The sequence below is a fragment of the Rhagoletis pomonella genome, unplaced genomic scaffold (genome assembly GCF_013731165.1).
Source record: "Rhagoletis pomonella isolate Grant_MI unplaced genomic scaffold, Rhpom_1.0 Rhpom_scaffold_01845, whole genome shotgun sequence".
NCBI classification, from domain to species: domain Eukaryota; kingdom Metazoa; phylum Arthropoda; class Insecta; order Diptera; family Tephritidae; genus Rhagoletis; species Rhagoletis pomonella.
Window position 1 is genome coordinate 12,758 of NW_023460399.1, and position 8,238 is coordinate 20,995.

Sequence of the window (8,238 nt, forward strand, 5' to 3'; positions counted from 1 at the left end):
AGGATCTCTGAATACCAAGTTTCATAACAAACTATAATTTATAAAAAAGTGGTCCACCATATTGGACCCGCCATTTTGAATTTTGAAAATTTGATATCAATTTCGAAATCATTGACAACCAAAACCCCTGTATACCAAATTTCATTAAAATCAGTCAAATACACTAGAGTAAACATTTTTGTCTTCCGATATTCTCGATTCGTCCCAATAAACGACTTAAGAAAAATATGCTCTATATAATGAAGGGGGAAAAGGGGGGGACGAGTTCGTGATATTTTTACATTGGAAATTTTTTGAATTTTCGAACTGTTGAAGAGAAATTGCTGTTCTCGATGGAACTTTTTTTTTAACTCTATTATAAATAATTGTTTATTAACAAAAATCGTAAAATAAAGTACATACCTCACGCCTCACTTTCCATGTTGACAAAACTATTAGTTGTTAATAAGAATAAAATGACAAGCGAAACTTTTATCATCGCTTCAAACGCTCATATTCTTAGATTATTTTTTTTTGTCATCGCTTCACGTTCCCACCCCAGTCGGGTCGAACCGGAACGACCCAGATTTACATCTGGCCAAGGACTGTCACTCCAGCAACACTCCCCAAAAAGTCTTTGGGGAATTTGTATGCTGCTACAACAACAACAACAACAATCATCGCTTCAAACAAAAAATTATTTAATTCAACGCACGATAGAAAACCCAACTTTGCGTTTCTGCTAAAGCTGCTGCGTTGCGTTAAAAGTCAAAATTTGTGCGTTACATTGTGGAAAGGTATGTGTGATAAGATTTAAAGACTTTTTTTCTATTTTTGTCGTCGTAATTAGTCACTTTGTCCTTATGTGCGCTGTATGTTAATATCTTTTAAAGTCAAAAATACTCATACTTTTATGTTTTCTAGTGTGACATTTTTAGTAGAATTTATTCGAAATCACTTAGCATAAACGGTATAACATTTTACGTTGCATGCGGTGTTGTAACTCTCCTCGGCGTATCATAGTGTGTATTACTTTTAATATAGGACGTTCATCATATTTTTGGCGAAGAAAATCCTATGAAAGGAAACATTAAATTTTTTATACTTCATATTAAACAAAATGAAATAAAAATACCTGAATCACATTTTGCTCGGATACTTGCGAACCAATAGCAAAACGACGCTTTAGTTGTTTTTCTACGCGATTAAGTATTTCCTGGTCTTCTTCTGTAGCGAATCCTTCTACCCCAGACAAACTGCCAGACAAAGCGGCATCTAGTGTAGAAACTTGAAACAACCTTAATGCTTCATTCACGTGCTCATCGTTTACAAAAGGAAGTAGACGCATTTTGGCCAAAGACTCTGATATCCGAATAATTGCTTCTAATTGACGAACGGTAATTGGAATACTTAGGCGCTTGTCCGCAGTTTTTTTCTTGTTGGCCAGCTCCACTACGCATTAACACGTATCGACTCTTAAGCTTCTCGCCAGCCTCTTCGCTTAATCGGGGTCCACAATGTGTACGACAATAATGAACATATTTCTTAAATGCTCCCAAAGAAATTTCTCCTGCGTCACGTTCAACTGGCGTGCTCTTATTCGAGGACAAATGCACATTTATAATATGCTTTGCCATCGTTACATCACGAGATTCATTGTGTATATCCTTTACAATAAAAATCATATCGAATCGGGACAGTATTGTTGGCATAAAATCAATATTTTCTTCTCCTTTTGTTTCGTCCCACCGTCCAAATATGGAATTCGCAGCTGCTAAGACAGAACATCGAGAGTTTAGCGTTGTAGTTATACCCGCTTTGGCGATAGAAATCGTTTGCTGTTCCATAGCTTCGTGTATAGCGACACGATCATCTTCACGCATTTTGTCGAACTCGTCAATACAGACAACCCCTCCATCAGCAAGAACCATAGCACCGCCCTCCATTATAAAGTTTCGCTAAAGTAAATATTAATGGTTTAGCATTACTTGTAACCACACATCTCCACAGGAAAAAGTTGTTATATTAATGTCAGAATGTACATTGCTAATGGAGATCGCTTAATTATCAGCGATTGTCATGATAAAAAAATTACTTAGAGATATAACCCATGGTACCATGGTACAATAATTACTGGTATTTCTTTCCAGAGAGCGCATATTCCGATCTGCCTTATTTTAAAAATATCATTGTTGCCACACTAAAAGGTTTACTGTAAGGGAAACATACATGCCCACGTATTTTTTAAACAAACCTTCTTGCAGAGAACTAATTTAATTGCAAAAAATAAACATTTGCTTAGTAAATCCAAAATTTTTATTGCTAACATGATACAAAAAAATAAAGGTAGTTTCACTTTTAAATTTTTTGACATAAACTGTGCTTACTGACGTTTCTACTTTTCGTAAATTGTTGAGGTAGCACTGCCACCTTATCAAATAATTATTTTGGAAATTTTAATATTTTTTAAGGAATTTTTATTTCATTATAAAGTAAGTTGTAACGCACGAGGTAAATATACTTACATGATTGTTCGTATTAAAAGAGCTTGATTTAAATTTCTATAAATGTAAGGCACACCAGCAATGTAGCATTATCTTTAACATGATATATTATATTAAGTTGGTCCTTTATTTCGGATTCTAGGGAAGCATAAACTTCTTCGTGATAACGCATGATGTGTAGCTCCTTGCATCTGCATGCATACATTAGTTTTATTATGCGTCAACATTTATACACTTGTATATTTTCACTAGCAGACCCGGCGAACTTCGTTCCGCCCAAAATTAATTTGTTGTATGGAAACATTTTGGTCTAACATTTTCACCATTTTCAGTGACGCATTTATCTTTTAATATTACGGTTTGGTGGTTGTCAGAAGGCATATTTCCATAACCGTCTTAAATAACCTAGCAAAACTGTACATGTGTACAAAGAAACGTAATCGTTTCAGTGCGCTTGAAAGCCGCCACGCCCCCTTTTCAAATAGCCCAAATTTTCTCTAAGAGTATGGGATTGATTTCATATATCTCCATACCATTTTCGAGTAATCTATCATGGGAGGTGCAACGCCCCTTTTTCCAATAGCCCCAATTTTTCTTCATGACCACGCGACTGATTTTATATATCTTGTACATACCAAGTTCCAGTACTCTTCCATAAACACATCCAGAGATATGCAGGATGCAAAATTCGGTTTGTATGGGAGGTGCCACGCCCCCTAAAGCTAGCGGTATGAAATATACTTTACATCCGATTCTCATACCTACCATATATACACAAAAAATTTCATAAAGATCGGTCGAGCCGTTTAGAAGGAGTTCGCCCACTAACACCGTGACACGAGACTTTTATAAATTAGAAAAGCACGATGCGAGAAGTATACGAAAAATTTCGATGAAAATAAATATATTTTTTCTCGGGTTCACAACTATCCTATCTTTTAAGTTATGTTAGTTAGTGTTAGTTTATGTTCACTGATAAACAAAAAATTTTAAGGTAAAAGTGTCACCGTTTTTTGAAATATTTACATTTTTTCGAATTTAAAAAAATCATGCCTTTTCATGTGTTTTCTTTAACTGCAACTACAAACCGGGCAATACTTAGTAAATTTTTTATGTAAAATACTTCCAGATAGTTGCCTCTCCATACTCGAATGCAATGTAGTTAAAATATATTAAGGAACCATCATAAAATTAGGAATATTTCTGGATTTTTAACTTTTTGATATTTTCTTCCCCAACTTTGACTATCTCGGGAGAAAAAAAATGTACTGAGCTATAACTTTACATTACATAAAAAAATTGCTCATTTCATAAAGATTTCAGAAAGGTGCCACACTTACTGTTTTGAATAGAAAAAAAAAGTTATAGCCGCTTTTGTGGGTAAAGGACTGAGACACGCTAGAATGTATTTAATAGATTTAAATTGAATTTGCTCTTGTTACCGTCAAATGACATGCTAAATAGTACAAAGGTACATTATTACCTGCTCCTGACATTAGGGAGGATATAGACCAATTAAACAATTTAAGGGATAATTTAATCAAGGGATCAGACTGGCTACCGAATGTCAATTCTCCGTGTCTTGTAAGTATATTACCACGAATTTATCTTTTTGCTATTTCTAGGATGGAGGACTTGGGGACCACTGTCACGAATTTAACTGAGGCTGTCAACGCCCTTCTGGAGAAGATTAACACTCTAGAAAGACGCGTGGCACGTATAGACGCTAGCTCCAGGGCTACCACACTAGGAACTAGTAGCCCAGTAGAACCACCAGAGCAGGTAGTGGCTCAAGCCCCCACGACTGAAGCAGAAATACGCGATATTAGTAGGCTTCCTGACTGTGTCAAGGAACTACCAGTGTTTGATGGTAACCCAGTGCAATACGTGTCCTGTTTTTGTTGTTGTAGCGGTTACAACAACCCCGCCCAGGACGGTTGGTATCTCAGTCGTTGTCGTCAAGTTCCACTAACGGCAACCCTAGGAAGCGTGCAGCTTCTGTGGGGTTTGTCCTGGGTTCATTCGGTGGAGGTAATACTCTCTGACTTTGAAGTCGTAAAGGGGAAACCGCTCTATCGTGCAATTCTACAACATATTAGGCAGAAGGTGCGTGGTGCTGCTGATTCCGCTTTAATATCCTACAACATCTTTGACAGTAACTGGGCAAAGATTAAAGAATGCCTTTCGCTGCATTACGCAGACAAGCGAGACATTCGCACCCTTGAACACCAGTTGCAACAGAAGGGATCAAGGATCGACGAATTTTATGCGAAGGTAAACCATCAGTTCTCCCTCATAGTTAATAAAATTAAAACTGAGTCCTAAACGGACGAAACGCTAAAAGTTCTCGTAGAAACTTACCGCAACCGCGCACTCGACGTTTTTATACGCGGCCTAAATGGGGAGATGTCTAGAATGATCCTCATACAGCGTCCTAAAACCCTGCCAGAGGCCTATTCGGCCTGTCTGGAAATCCAAAATGTCATTTCCGAAATTTTGCGATACACTCTTCAAATAATTCTAATAATCGCGTAAATAATTTGCCGAGTAGCTTTTATCCGCAGAGTAGGAAACCCCCACAATTACCGCCGAAACCTACATGGCGTTCACAAGAAAACCGTTCTCAGTACTTGAAGAACGAGCGTCCTTCCGGGAGAGGATAACCAAAATAACTCCTCGAGTTCTCGCGTGGAAAAGATGGAGGTAGATCCTTCGGTAGAAACGCGTAACGTTAATTATATAAACAGGCAAAACCCCTTCAATCGCGGTGCCCGCTCTGACAATTTACCTCAGAAACAGCAAAGACTGTTCCATTCCGTCCCAGATGAAGATGAGGCGCAGGACGAAGACCAAGAATCCACAAAAGACGAAAATTCCGAGGATTTTCTATCCTCCGGTCATCTAGCGTACCATACGTAGAATATACGCTACCCGATGGTCGCGCGCTAGATTTCTTAGTCGACACCGGTGCGAATAAGAATTTCATTAGACAGGATATAGCGACCAAAACAATACCGGTCAAACAAACGTTTAACGTAGCATCTGTTGAAGGTTCCGTTCCTATAAAGGAAAAAGTAAAAGTTAAGTTATTTGAAAATGTAGGCAACTCAAGTGGGTTCGAATTCTTTGTGTTACCAACTCTAAGTGGTTTCAGTGGAATCACCGGCGATGACACACTAAGAGAGTTGGGTGCTGTAATGATAGGAAGGATAACTTACTAAAAGTAGGGAACTACAAAATCCCGCTTAAGGCCCGCACGTCCTGTAACGTTAATTTTACATTGGGAAAGGAAATGCCTCCTGAAGTTCACAAAAAAAATATACATCCTGTTTAAGAAATATTCCAATCTTTTCGAGCCTTTGAATGGGAATGAGCTTATAGACACAAGCGTTCGCGCCGAAATAAAAACCTCTACCCCGGAGCCAATATACAGCAAAAGCTATCCATACCCAGCGTGTATGATGGACGAAGTCGAGAGGCAGGTTAATGAGCTGCTTTCCGAGGGTGTTATCCGACTATCAAAAAGTTCTTATATCTCACCCATTTGGGTAGTGCCAAAAAAACCAAAGGCAAATGGGGAAAAGCAATATCGAATGGTGATCGATTATAAGAGGCTGAACGCAGTGACAATAGCGGACACGTATCCTATCCCTGACATTAACGCGCCGCTTTGTAGCCTCGGACAGGCTAATTATTATACTAAGATAGACTTAACGTCTGGATTCCACCAGATACCAATGAAGGACTCAGACATACCTAAAACCGCTTTTTCAACGATGAACGGAAAATACGAGTTCCTACGTCTACCCTTTGGACTGCAAAACGCGCCCGCTATTTTCCAAAGAATGATTGACGATGTATTGAAACAACACATTGGAAAAATATGCTATGTCTATATTGATGACATTCTAGTATTTGGAAAAGATGCGGACGAACATTTAGACAAGGTAGAAAAGGTTTTTTTAAGACTCTTAGAGGCAAATTTAAAGGTAAACTTAGACAAAACATGTTTTTTCGAAAAGGAAGTTGAATTCCTTGGCTATTTAGTTACTCCCGAAGGAGTTCGTCCTAACCCAAAAAAGGTTGAGGCTATGAATTTAATTTTGCCACCATGCAATTTGAAAGATCTGAAAAGCTTTTTGGGGATGACCTCCTACTATCGGAAGTTCGTTCGTGACTACGCAAAAATAGCTAAGCCATTGACAAATCTAACGCGCGGGAAAAATGCACAAATAAAAGAAAGTACATCGAGGAAAGTAGCAATACAACTTGACAGTGCGGCTTTGCAAGCCTTCGGTGACCTAAAACGTATGCTAACTTCCGCTGATGTCCTGGCATTTTCTGATTTTGGTAAGCCTTTTAATTAGACCACTGATGCGTCGAACTACGCAATTGGTGCAGTACTATCCCAGGGGGATATGGGTACGGACAAACCAATTGCATATATTTCTCGCTCTCTAAACAAGGCCGAGGAAAACTACGCTACGAATGAAAAGGAGATGATAGCCATAGTGTGGGCATTAGATAATTTGCGGTCGTATTTATACGGTGCCAAAAAGATAAAAATATATACTGATCACCAGCCATTAACGTTTTCCTTAAGCTGCCGTGATTATAATGCAAAACTAAAGAGGTGGAAAGCACGAATCGAAGAATATAACTGTGAAATAATTTATAAGCCAGGGCAGGCTAATGTGGTCGCAGATGCTCTTTCCCGTCTTAAGACCGAACTCAACGCCTTAACGGATTCTGTGGTGGCTCAACCGTCAGGAAGCAAAATAGGAAATAGTGATGAGTTAGCAACAATGCACTCCGCTGAACAGGATAATTCCGATCTTATACCACACGTCGAGGCCCCCATAAACGTGTTTATGGGGCTACCGCAGATATTTTATTTCTTTACCAAATATCGACAGTTCAAACGTTATTCCAATTCTTAAAGAATGCCTCAATCGTAATGTTATAGATGGCATAAAAATTCCTGAGGAATTTCTCCAATTATTGCAAAACGTGTATGCTAATAATTTCCACAGGTATAGGATCAGGATAACTCAGCGTCTAGTGGAAGACGTGACCATCCCTGATAGAATTTTCGATATAATCGAGGAAGAGCATCGCAGAGCCCACAGGAATACGAAGGAAAATAGAGAGCAGATTCTCGAAAAGTACTACTTTCCAGGTATGTCAAAGCAAATTAGGGATTATGTTAGGCAGTGCGAAGTGTGTAAGCTTAATAAATATGACAGGCATCCGGCTAAGCCTCACCTCCAGCCGACACCGATTCCCAGCTACCCATGCGAGATCATTCACATGGATATTTTTGAGATTGAAAAACAGAAGTTTCTGAGCTGTGTAGACAAGTTTTCAAAATTCGCAAAATTATTCGCTATCAAGAATAAGTCATCCATTTATATCCGAAGGAAACTTACTGAACTTTTACATTATTTTTCCGTGCCAAAAATCTTGGTCATGGACAATGAGAGGGGATTCCTAATTCTCAATTACATTAGATCTCTCGGGATTGAAATTTACCAGACGCCCACAAAACGGAGTGAAGCCAATGGCCAGGTAGAAAGGTTATATTCAACCCTGATTGAAATTTATCGGTGCATATCTAACGACTTTCCTAGGATGACTCCTAAAGGGACGGTAGCGATAGTCGTAGATAGGTACAATACCATCCATTCCATAACAAAAAGGAAACCGGTAGATATATTTGGGTTCTTTATTTACTACACAAATTTACTTTATTTGC

At 38.5% G+C, this 8,238-nt stretch overlaps 1 pseudogene; it reads right to left on the minus strand.

The window, feature by feature from the left end:
* Window positions 1–888: 888 nt before the first annotated feature.
* On the minus strand, window positions 889–5,561 carry LOC118752796 (annotated as a pseudogene).
* Between the last annotated feature and the right edge of the window lie 2,677 nt (window positions 5,562–8,238).